The sequence below is a fragment of the Mobula birostris genome, chromosome 28 (genome assembly GCF_030028105.1).
Source record: "Mobula birostris isolate sMobBir1 chromosome 28, sMobBir1.hap1, whole genome shotgun sequence".
Classification (NCBI taxonomy): domain Eukaryota; kingdom Metazoa; phylum Chordata; class Chondrichthyes; order Myliobatiformes; family Myliobatidae; genus Mobula; species Mobula birostris.
In genome coordinates, this window is record NC_092397.1 from 3,876,372 (window position 1) to 3,889,618 (window position 13,247).

General features: G+C 53.5%; 1 protein-coding gene across 4 annotated transcripts in view; it reads right to left on the reverse strand.

Annotated features, from left to right (window-relative positions):
• The window catches only part of rcor2 (REST corepressor 2), a 225,000-nt gene that overhangs the window by 58,827 nt on the left and 152,926 nt on the right, over window positions 1–13,247 (reverse strand). The gene's annotated exons all lie outside the window — the stretch shown is intronic.

A 13,247-nucleotide genomic window follows, 5' to 3' on the forward strand; every position in this document is an offset into this window, starting at 1 on the left:
CCAGAAGCCCGTGACATGATCCGAGGGAGGAATTTGTCCCGATCCACCGAGGCATTGCAGCCCAGCTCGGTCGAGCGTAACCTTATCCAAAGCGATGCAACCCTCCGCAAAATTATGCAGCCCAGTCCAAAAATAACCACGAGCTCAAAGTGACACAAGCCACTGCAATCCAATTTGAAACAGGGCGTCCCGAACCAAGACAAATCCAAAAGAACAGCCTTGTCCGGGACAATGGTTCAAACCGACACACAATTAAACCCAGTTTAAAACTACAGATTCCCAATCCAGAACAAATAACTCCAGTCCAAAATAAAGTATCCTCAAACTAGGGCAATACAATACAGTCCAAAACGACGGATCCTCAAAATAAGATCATAAGACACAAGAGTAAAATCAGGCCATTCGTCCCATCGAGTCTGCTCTGCCATTCCAACGTGGCTGATTTACTATCCCCCTCAACCCCATTCTCCTGCCTTTTCCCCATAACCTTAGGTGCCCTGATTAATCAAGAACCCCTCAGCCTCCACTTTAAATGACTTGGCCTCCATAGCCACCTGTGGCAATGAATTCCACAGATTCACAACCCTCTGGGTAAAGAAATTCCTCGTCTCTGTTCTGAACCATTCTTGATCAGTAAAGTTCAGAGTAGCCAAGCCACACTGAACCGACCCAATCCAATCGGAACCAACCGAATCCACTCCGAACCGACCCAATCCGCTCTGATCAGACCCAATCCAATCCGAACCCACCCAATGCACTCCGAACCCACCCAATCCACTACGAACCGACCCAATCCACTCCAAACCCGCCCAATCCGCTCCGAACCAACCCAATACGCTCCGAACCAGCCCAATCCGCTCCAAACCCACTCAACCCGCTCCGAACCCACCCAACCCGCTCCGAACCCACCCAACCCGCTCCGAACCCACCCACTCCGCTCCGAACCCACCCACTCCGCTCCGAACCCACCCAATCCGCTGCGAACCAACCCAATCTGCTCCGAACCAGCCCAATCCGATCCGAACCAGACCAATCCGCTCCGAACCCACCCAATCCGCTTTGAACCCACCCAGTCCACTCCGACCACGACCCAATCCACTCCGAACCGACCCAATCCACTCCGAATCCACCTAATCCAATCCAAACCCACCCAATCCACTCCGAAACCACCCAATCCACTCCGAACCCACCCAATCCACTCCGAACCGACCGAATCCCCTCGGAACCCACCCAAACCGCTCCGAACAGACCCAATCCAATCCGAACAGACACAATCCAATCCGAACCGACCCAATCCAATCCGAACCAATCCAATCCGAACCCACCCAATCCGAACCCACCCAATCCGAACCCACCCAACCCGCTCCGAACCAACCCAACCCGCTCCGAACCAACCCAACCCGCTCCGAACCGACCCAATCCAATCCAACCCAATCCAATCCACTCCGAACCGACCCAATCCAATCCAACCCAATCCAATCCGATCCAACCCAACCCGCTCTGAACCAACCCAACCCGCTCCGAACCCACCCAATCCGCTCCGAACCCACCCAATCCGCTCTGAACAAACCCAATCCAATCCGAACCCACCCAATCCGCTCCGAACCCACCCAATCCAATCCGAAAAGACCCAATCCAATCCGAACCGAACCAATCCACTCGGAACCCACCCAATCCACACCGAACCCACCCAATCCGCTCCGAACCCACTCAATCCGCTCCGAACCGACCCAATCCACTCCGAACCGACCCAATCCGCTCCGAACCCACCCACTCCGCTCCGAACCCACCCAATCCGCTCCGAACCAGCCCAATCCCAATCCGTTGCGAACCAACCCAATCCGCTCCGAACCAGCCCAATCCAATCCGAACCAGACCAATCCGCTCCGAACCCACCCAATCCGCTCCGAACCCACCCAATCCGCTCCGAACCCACCCAATCCGCTCCGAACCCACCCAATCCGCTCCGAACCGACCCAATCCACTCCGAACCCACCCAACCCACTGCGAACCCACCCAATCCAATCCGAACCCACCCAATCCAATCCGAACCCACCCAATCCACTCCGAAACCACCCAATCCACTCCGAACCCACCCAATCCACTCCGAACCGACCGAATCCCCTCGGAACCGACCCAAACCGCTCCGAACAGACCCAATCCAATCCGAACAGACCCAATCCAATCCGAACCGACCCAATCCAATCCGAACCGACCCAATCCAATCCGAACCAACCCAATCCAATCCGAACCAATCCAATCCGAACCCACCCAACCCGCTCCGAACCAACCGAATCCCCTCGGAACCCACCCAAACCGCTCCGAACAGACCCAATCCAATCCGAACAGACACAATCCAATCCGAACCGACCCAATCCAATCCGAACCAATCCAATCCGAACCCACCCAATCCGAACCCACCCAATCCGAACCCACCCAACCCGCTCCGAACCAACCCAACCCGCTCCGAACCAACCCAACCCGCTCCGAACCGACCCAATCCAATCCAACCCAATCCAATCCACTCCGAACCGACCCAATCCAATCCAACCCAATCCAATCCGATCCAACCCAACCCGCTCTGAACCAACCCAACCCGCTCCGAACCCACCCAATCCGCTCCGAACCCACCCAATCCGCTCTGAACAAACCCAATCCAATCCGAACCCACCCAATCCGCTCCGAACCCACCCAATCCAATCCGAAAAGACCCAATCCAATCCGAACCGAACCAATCCACTCGGAACCCACCCAATCCACACCGAACCCACCCAATCCGCTCCGAACCCACTCAATCCGCTCCGAACCGACCCAATCCACTCCGAACCGACCCAATCCGCTCCGAACCCACCCACTCCGCTCCGAACCCACCCAATCCGCTCCGAACCAGCCCAATCCCAATCCGTTGCGAACCAACCCAATCCGCTCCGAACCAGCCCAATCCAATCCGAACCAGACCAATCCGCTCCGAACCCACCCAATCCGCTCCGAACCCACCCAATCCGCTCCGAACCCACCCAATCCGCTCCGAACCCACCCAATCCGCTCCGAACCGACCCAATCCGCTCCGAACCGACCCAATCCACTCCGAACCCACCCAACCCACTGCGAACCCACCCAATCCAATCCGAACCCACCCAATCCAATCCGAACCCACCCAATCCACTCCGAAACCACCCAATCCACTCTGAACCCACCCAATCCACTCCGAACCGACCGAATCCCCTCGGAACCGACCCAAACCGCTCCGAACAGACCCAATCCAATCCGAACAGACCCAATCCAATCCGAACCGACCCAATCCAATCCGAACCGACCCAATCCAATCCGAACCGACCCAATCCAATCCGAACCAACCCAATCCAATCCGAACCAATCCAATCCGAACCCACCCAATCCAATCCGAACCCACCCAACCCGCTCCGAACCAACCGAACCCGCTCCGAACCCACCCAATCCGCTCCGAACCCACCCAATCCACTCCGAACCCACCCAATCCACTCCGAACCGACCCAATCCAATCCAACCCAATCCAATCCGATCCAACCCAACCCACTCCGAACCAACCCAACCCGCTCTGAACCCACCCAATCTGCTCCGAACCCACCCAATCCGCTCTGAACAAACCCAATCCAATCCGAACCCACCCAATCCGCTCCGAGCACACTCAATCCAATCCGAAAAGACCCAATCCAATCCGAACCGACCCAATCCACTCCGAACCGAACCAATCCACTCCGAACCCACCCAATCCACGCCGAACCCACCCAATCCACTCCGAACCCACCCAATCCAATCCGCTCCGAACACACTCAATCCGCTCCGAACCGACCCAATCCACTCCGAATCATCCCAATCCACTCCGAACCGACCCAATCCACTCCGAACCGACTCAATCCATTCCGAACCCACCCAATCCACTCCGAACCGACCCAATCAACTCCAAACCGACCCAATCCAATCCCATCCAACCCAACCCGCTCCGAACCAACCCAACCCGCTCCAAACCCACCCAATCCGCCGAACCGACCCAACCCGCTCTGAACCCACCCAATCCGCCGAACCAACCCAACCCGCTCCGAACCCACCCAATCCGCTCCGAACCCACCCAATCCAATCCGAACCGACCCAATCCACTCCGAACCCACCCAATCCAATCCGAACCGACCCAATCCACTCCGAACCGACCCAATCCAATCCAATCCAATCCAACCCAATCCACTCCGACCCAATCCACTCCGAACCGACCCAATCCAATCCGAACCAACCCAATCCGCTCCGAACCCACCCAAACCTCTGCAAAGAGTAAGAATTTCAGGCTGTAAACTGTCTGCATTCTCTGATAGTAAATTGGCCAATTGAATTATTGAACCACTGAACAGAACCCTATCGAGAGCACTGCGATGTGATCCGATCCAAACCAATGTAACGTAAAATACCCCAATCCAGGATAATACAAACCAGCAAAGACAGGCCAATCCAACTCAAACCAGTCTATGACAATGTGTAAGCACAAGGGATTCTGCAGATGCTCAGTAGAGCAGCCCACACTCTCTCTCTCACACACACACACACACACACACTCACTCACAAAGCTGGAGGAACTCAGCAGGTCGGGCAGTATCCGTGGAGAGGAACAGTCAACATTCCAGGCTGAGACCCTTCATCAGGACTGGAAAGGAAGGCTGGGGGGGTGGAGACGTTGCCTCATTCCTTCGACCCTGCGTTCTCCCAGAATTCTAGTACGGAAGCCCATATGACACAGAAGCAGAATCAGGACATTTGGCCTGTTGAAATCTGCTACACCATTGCACCGTGGCTGATGGTTGCTGTGCCTGGCCGTGTGGGACTTCAGGTTTCTGTTCCTCCTGCCCGATGGGAGCTACGTCAGGACGGCATGGTGCGGATGTCGGGGCTCTTGGATGGTGGACGTTGCCTGCTTCAGGCAGCACCTCCTGGAGATACGCCTGATGACAGGGTGGGATGTGCTCGTGGTGCATTGAGCCGAGTCCACTATTTCTGCAGCTTCTCATGAGACCATAAAATGTAGCGGCAGAAGCAGGCCATTCAGCCCATCGAGTCTGCTCTGCCATTCCATCATGGCTGATTTATTATCCCTCCCAACCCTTTCTCCTGCCTCCTCCCCCTTAACCTTTGACAGCCTGACTAATCAAGAATCTATCAACTTCCGCTTTAAATGCACCCAACGACTTGCCCTCCACAGCCGTCTGCGGCAACAAATTCCACAGATTCCTCACCCTCCGTCTAAAGAATTTCTTCCTCCTCTCCGTCCTAAGATGGGCCCCTCTATTCTGAGGCTGTGTCCTCTGGTTCTGGACTCCCCCGCCATAAAAAACAGCCTCAGGTGTTTGTCCTGTCGAAGGGTCTGGGCCCGAAACATCGACTGTACTTTCTTTCCGTTGATGCTGCATGACCTGCTGCGTTCCTCCGGCATCTGTAGCGCGTGTTGCTTTGATTTCCAGCATCTGCAGATTTTCTCTTGTTCGTGACAGGAAACATCCACTCTATCAAGGCCTTTCAATATCCAATAGATTTCAGTGAGACCCCCCCCCCCCCCGATTCTTCTACACTCCAGTGGGTACAGGCCCAGAGCCATCAAACGGTCCTCATACATTAACCCTTTCATTGCCAGAATCATTCTCGTTAACCACCTCAGGACCCTCTCCAATGTCGGCACATCCTTTCTCAGATTCGGGGCCCAAAACTGCTCACTATGTGTGGTCCGACCAATGCCTTATGAAGCTTCAGCACTACATATAAAAGTTGCTGGTGAACGCGGCAGGCCAGGCAGCATCTCGAGGAAGAGGTACAGTCGACGTTTCGGGCCGAGACCCTTCGTCAGGACAGGACTTCATCCTGACGAAGAGTCTCGGCCCGAAACGTCGGCTGTATCTCTTCCTCGAGATGCTGCCTGGCCTGCTGCGTTCACCAGCGACTTTGATGTGTGTTGCTCAAAATTGCAGCATCTGCAGATTTCCTCGCGTCTCAGCATTACATCCTTGCTTGTATATTCCAGTCCTCTGGAAATGAACGCTAACATCCCATTTGCCTTCCTCACCGCAGGCTCAACCTACAGGGACTCCCAAGTCTCTCTGCACCGCCCATTTCTGAATTTGCTCTCGGTTTAGAAAACGGCCGATGTTCTTACTCCGCCTACCCCGAAGTGCATGACCAGACACTTCTCAACACTGTATTTACATGGTACGCAGACAGGAAAGGCTTAGAGCAGGGGTTCCTAGCCTCTTCATGGACCCCCTCCCACTAACCCAGGGGTCAGTAGACCCCAGGTTGGGAACGCCTGCACTAGAGCGGCATGGGGCAATGGGATGCACTCAGGTGGGGCAACTGGGCCAGCATGGACCAGTTGGGCCGAACGGCCTCTCCCAGTGCTGTGTAGCCGTGTAGTCCATGTACTGCGACGGGCTGCGGGGCAGTGATTCGGCCTCCAACTGGCGAGGCAACACAACTGTGGCCGGCCGAGTCACACACGATATCGAATCGTCCAACTGGTGCGAGGGACCGCGACCTATCACTCAACAGCGGGAAGACAAAAGAAATGAGAACTGACTTCAGGAAGACAAGAGATCCCGAGCAAGCCCCGCCGTTCATGAACAGTGGAATGGGTCTCCAGGTTCAAGTTCTCGGAGTTAAACATCACTGAGGGGCTGTCAACACAACCTCGACAGTAGGGGAGGCACCACAGTGACTATACTACCTTGAGGGGCTTAAAGAGCTAATCTGCCCCCAAAACAGCCGGCCAGCTTTGATCGGTGTGCGACGGAGAGCGTACTGACGGGTGGAATGGCAGCGTGGGACTCTGTCTGCAGCAAGGCAGGTCACAAAGCTCTCCAAAGGGTGATTAGCTCCGTACATCACCGGGACTCGACAACCTGGAGACCATGTACGACTCCCGATGCCTACAGCGTGCTCATGACATCATTAAAGACCCACCCCGTCCCGGACACTGTGCGTTCAATCTCCTACAGAGATAATAAGACTGAAAAACAGATTCTTCCCAAGGGCTGTTGTGCAGCTGAATAACGCTACACCCCGGCTAGCCAAATGCCTTTGAGTGTTATGGACTATCAAACTGACTTGTTGCATGAAAATATGGGAATTTAAAGCAAAGTGAAGATGTACCACATGCATTGTTCTGCACAGACTGAAGTAACAGCACAACCTTGTTGTCTCAGCAATGCCAATAAAGTTCTGTCCTATTCTCTCAGAGAGGCTTGCCTCCCATGCCTGCCCCGTCTCTTCCTATCGCACGGCGCAGGTCAAAGGATCGCTGGCAGCCTCCAGACCAAAGGGAGCGGGTGTGTGTTCAAATTAAAACAAATTTCAGGCCCTCAAGCTCGCCCTGTCCCGCAGTCACATCATGGAATTCCCTCCCTCGCCCCCTCCCCGCACACTGCCCCACCCACCCACACTCTCACGCTCTGCAGGGAACAGGACTGATCTCTCATCCCCTGCACTGTCCACACCAGGGGGCAGCGGGGCAGAGCTTTGAAAAAAGGCTCCCTGACCCGCCCCTGAGCTTACGGTGGCCTGCCCCTTTACAGGGGAGGTCAGACAGCCCACCGAGGGGGTGGGTGTGTGCGCGGAGAAGAGAGAGGGAGAGGAGGGAGAGTGAGACAGAGAGAAGCAGACAGACACACACAAAAAGAGAGAGACAAAGAGAGATTGAGAGAGACAGTGGGACAGAATGGGAGAGAGAAATCTTCGTACAAAAGACCTTCTGTCCCCCTCCACGAGCAGCGGTGACATGCATGTCATTATCAGGCTCACTCCAAGAGTGAACCCGACTCATCCCCTTCCCCATCTCCCCGTCTCCCTGTCTCTCCCCCTCCTGATCTCTCCTTCTCCGCGCGCCCCCCCCCCCCACCGGTCGCTCCAGCTCTCCCCCTTCCCATTCTCCATACTGATCCTACTCTCTGTCTCTCCCTCCTTCCTGTTTCTCCTCCTCCCCATCTCTCAGTCTGTCCCCCCGTTATTCTCCATACTGATCCTTCTCCCCATCTTCCCTTCTCTCTCCTCGTCATCCTGAATCTCCCCATCCCTCCACACTGACTCCTCCCACCGCCTCCCCCCTCCCTGTCTCTCCCCACCTCGCCATAAACTATCCCCTGCCTTCCCAGCACTAACCTGGGAACATTACAAAACACTGCAGACCCACCAGCTTTCCCCCCCACCCCTTCACAATCCCTCCCCTCCACTAAATTTCATCCGCTCACATGGGGAATTCTGCAGATGCTGGAAATTCAAGCAACACACATCAAAGTTGCTGGTGAACGCAGCAGGCCAGGCAGCATCTCTAGGAAGAGGTACAGTCGACGTTTCGGGCTGAGACCCTTCGTCAGGGCTAACTGAAAGAAGAGCTAGTAAGAGATTTGAAAGTGGGAAGGGGAGGGGGAGATCCGAAATGATAGGAGAAGACAGGAGGGGGAGGGATGGAGCCAAGAGCTGGACAGGTGATTGGCAAAGGGGATATGAGAGGATCAGGGGACAGGAGGCCCAGGGAGAAAGAAAAGGGGGAGGGGGAACCCAGAGGATGGGCAAGGGGTATAGTCAGAGGGACAGAGGGAGAAAAAGGAGAGAAAGAATGGTGTATATAAATAAATAACGGATGGGGTACAAGGGGGAGGTGGGGCCTAGCGGAAGTTAGAGAAGTCGATGTTCATGCCATCAGGTTGGAGGCTACCCAGACGGAATATAAGGTGTTGTTCCTCCAACCTGAGTGTGGCTTCATCTTTACAGTAGAGGAGGCCGTGGATAGACATATCAGAATGGGAATGGGACGTGGAATTAAAATGTGTGGCCACTGGGAGAGCTTTTATTGATCTTGTTCTTGTTCCCAGGGCTGACACAGACAGGGAGAGAGGGAGAGAGGGAGAGACGGGGAGACGGGGAGAGTGGGAGGGGGAGAGAGACAGGGAGAGGGAGAGACGGAGAGAGGGAGAGACGGAGAGAGGGAGAGACGGAGAGAGGGAGAGACGGAGAGACGGGGAGAGCGGGTGGGGGAGAGAGACAGGGAGAGGGAGAGACGGAGAGACGGGGAGAGCGGGAGGGGGAGAGAGACAGGGAGAGGGAGAATTGAATTGAATTGACTTTATTACTTACAGCCTTCATATACATGAGGAGTAAAAATCTTCACGTTACCTCTCCATCTCCATCTAAATGTGCAATGTGCAATTTATAGTAATTTATAATAAATGTTATATACAACAGGATAGTCAATATAACATAGAAATACAGTTGTATCAGCGTGAATTAATCAGTCTGATGGCCTGGTGGAAGAAGCTGTCCCGGAGCCTGTTGGTCCTGGCTTTTATGATGTGGTACCGTTTCCTGGATGGTAGCAGCTGGAACAGTTTGTGGTTGGGGTGACTCGGGTCCCCAATGATCCTTCGGGCCCTTTTTACACATCTCTCATTGTAAATGTCCTGAATAGTGGGAAGTTCACATCTACAGATGCGCTGGGCTGTCCGCACCACTCTCTGCAGAGTCCTGCGATTAAGGGAGGTACAGTTCCTGTACCAGGCAGTGATGCAGCCAGTCAGGATGCTCTCAATTGTGCCCCTGTAGAAAGTCCTTAGGATTTGGGGGCCCATACCAAACTTCCTCAACCATCTGAGGTGAAAGAGGCACTGTTGTGCTTTTTTCACCTCACAGCCGGTAGATACAGACCACGTGAGGTCCTCGGTGATGTGGATGCCGAGGAACTTAAAGCTGTTCACCCTCTCAACCCCAGATCCATTGATGTCAATAGGGGTTAGCCTGTCTCCATTCCTCCTGTTGTCCACAACCAGCACCTTTGTTTTTGCAACATTGAAGGAGAGGTTGTTTTCTTGACATCACTCAAAGACTTCCTCTCTTGTAGGCTGCCTCGTTATTGTTTGAGATTAGGCCGATCAGTGTAGCGTTGTCAGCAAATTTAATTAGCAGACTGGAGCTGTGGATGGCGATACAGTCATGGGTATACAGGGAGTAAAGGAGGGGACTCAGTACGCAGCCCTGAGGGGCTCCTGTGTTGAGAGTCAGAGGGGCAGAGGTGAGGGAGCCCACTCTTAGCACCGGCCGGCGATCTGACAGGAAGTCCAGGATCCAGCTGCACAAGGCAGGGTGAAGGCCGAGGTCTCTGAGCTCCTTGTCGAGCCTGGAGGGAACTATGGTGTTGAATGCTGAACTGTAGTCCAAGAGCAGCATTCTCACCTCAGCATCCCTCTTCCCCAGATGTGTAAGGATGGTGTGTAGAGAGGGAGAGGGGGAGCGGGGAGAGAAAGAGAGAGAGAGGGAGAAAGAGAGGGAAGGAGAAAGAGAGAGAGACTGTGGTAATGAGAGCAAGAGGGAGCGGGGTGAGGGAGAGAGGAGGGAGACAGAGAGGGAGAGAGAGAGAGATAGGGAAGGAGGGGGAGACAGAGGGGGAGGGAGGGAGGGAGAGACAGACAGACAGGGAGGTAGAGAGAGCTTGTTAGGAGCATCTTATCCTGACCCAGCAAATAGCTAGTTACCCTGTGGGCTTGTAGAAGACTGCATCAGGGCCCTGTGCACCTCGGGGAAGGTTACATTATGGCCCCGTGGTCCCTGGGGAAGGCTACACTGTGGAAATCTGCATTGGCTCCCCGTGGGTCTCGGAGAAGGGTACATTATGGCCCCATGGGCCCTGGGGAAGGCTACACTGTGGAAATCTGCACTGGCGCCCCGTGGGTCTTGGGGAAGGCTGCACTGTGGCCTTGTGAGTCTTGCCTCTACTTAGCCTTTAATCGCCTAAACCTTTCCCGTCCATGTATCTATCCAAATGGACGTTAAACTTTGTAACTGTACTTGCCCCACCACCTCGTCTAGCAGCTCACAAGATACAGTCACCACTGTCTGGGTGAAAAAGTTGCCCCCCGATCCTTTTTGAATCTCTCCTCTCACCTTAAACCACCGGCCTCTAGTTCTGGACTCCTCTACCCTGGGGTAAAGACCATGACCGTCCACCTTAGCTACCCCCCCTGTGATTTTATAAGCCTTCGATAACGTCACCCCCCGCCCTCCCGCGGCCTCCGTCGCCCCAGGAGAAACAGTCCCATCCTGTCCAGTCTCTCCTTCGGGCTTCAAAGTTCAAAGTAAGTTTTGTTATCGAAGTACATGCACATCACCTTATACAGCCCCGAGATTTGTACGGAGTTCGCTGAGCTTGGCAATTAGCTGGTAGACGTTTCATCACCCATCGAGGTGACATCCGCAGTACACAGTTCTTGGTGTTTCCCTCTGGGAGTGCTGGCATTTATATAGCAGCCCCCCCCCAGCCCAGTCAACCGAGGCAACCAAAAGGGGGCTGATATAACCACAATCCCTCAACAGTTCCATTTAATGCTGGAGAATGTAGACATTATACAACATTGAAGAATGCAGTGGAACAGAGGGATCTAGGAATAATGGTGCATAGTTCCCTGAAGGTGGAATCTCATGTGGGTAGGGTGGTGAAGAAAGCTTTTGGTTTGCTGGCCTTTATAAATCAGAGCATTGAGTATAGGAGTTGGGATGTAATGTTGAAATTGTACAAGGCATTGGTGAGGCCAAATTTGGAGTATTGTGTACAGTTCTGGTCACCGAATTATAGGAAAGATGTCAATAAAATAGAGAGAGTACAGAGAAGATTTACTAGAATGTTTCATCACCTAAGTTACAGAGAAAGGTTGAACAAGTTGGGTCTTTACTCTTTGGAGCGTAGAAGGTTGAGAAGGGGACTTGATAGAGGTATTTAAAATTATAAGGGAGATAGATAGAGTTGACGTGAATAGGCTTTTTCCATTGAGATTCAAACAAGAGGACATGAGTTGAGAGTTAGGGGGCAAAAGTTTAGGGGTAACATGAGGGGGAATTTCTTTACTCAGAGAGTGGTAGCTGTGTGGAACGAGCTTCCAACAGAAGTGGTTGATGCAGGTTCGATGTTGTCGTTTAAAGTTAAATTGGATAGATATATGGACAGGAAAGGAATGGAGGGTTATGGGCTGAGTGCAGGTCGGTGGGACTAGATGAGAGTAGCGTTCAGCACGAACTAGAAGGGCCGAGATGGCCTGTTTCCGTGCTGTAATTGTTATATGGTTATGTGGTTATAACATGAAATTCATACTCTTCACAGACATCCCCAAAGAGTGAGAGACAGAAAAACATTAGAGCCCCAAAGATCCTCTCCCCCTCCGTCGCACAAACAGCAGCAAAGCATCAACCCTCTCCCTTCCCCCACTTATTACAGCAAAGAGCATCAGCTCTCTCCCCCGGCCAAGCAACATCAAAGGCCCCAAGGTCACCATGATCTCCCCCAGACAGAGACACCGACGACTGCGGACTGAGGGTGTCGCGCCAACCGGCGAAGAAATGCCTGCAAGCTAGTCGCCAAGCTGGGCGAACCCCGCGACGTTAAACACCCCAAGCCCAGCCACCAGCATTCACCGCCGCCCTGACCACAGGGATTCACTTTCCCGCGGGCAAACCGACGGAACAGTAACCGTAGACGGGACCGATGAGAGACCAAACGGAGTGCAGGAGGCAACAAACTGTGCGCGGACGCCAATATCAATAAACAGCAACAAATAACGACCTCCGGTCGTGGTTACGTCCTCGTGAATCTTTTCTGCACGCTCTCCAACTCAACCACGTCCTTCCTACAGGTGGGCACAGTACTCCAAGTGCTGTCTCACCGATGCTTTGGACAGGTGTAACATGACATCCCGCTCAGTGCCCCGACTGATCAAAGCAGAAGTGCCCAACGCCTTCTTCGCCACTCTCTCTAACAGTGTCTCCACGTTCAACGAACTGTACAGTGAAGTTTGCCACTCATCCTTAATGTTAGTGTTCATTTCAAGAGGGCTTGAACACAAGAGCAAGGATGTAATGCTGAGGCTGTACAAGGCTCTGGTGAGGCCTCACTTGGAGTATCGTGGGCAGTTTTGGGCCCCTTATCTAAGAAACTGGAAAGTGTTGAAAGGAGGTTCACGAAAATTATTCCAGTGTTGAAGGGCTTGACATGTGAGGAGCGTTTGATGGCTCTGGGTCTGTACTCGCTGGAAGTTAGAAGAATGAAGGTGGGTTGTCTCACTGAAACTTAACGAATGTTGAAATTGAGTGGATGTGGAGAGGATGTTTCCTATAGTGGGGGAGTCTAGGACCAGAGGACACAGATAGAGTGGATGTGGAGAGGATGTTTCCTATGGTGGGGGAGTCTAGGACCAGAGGAC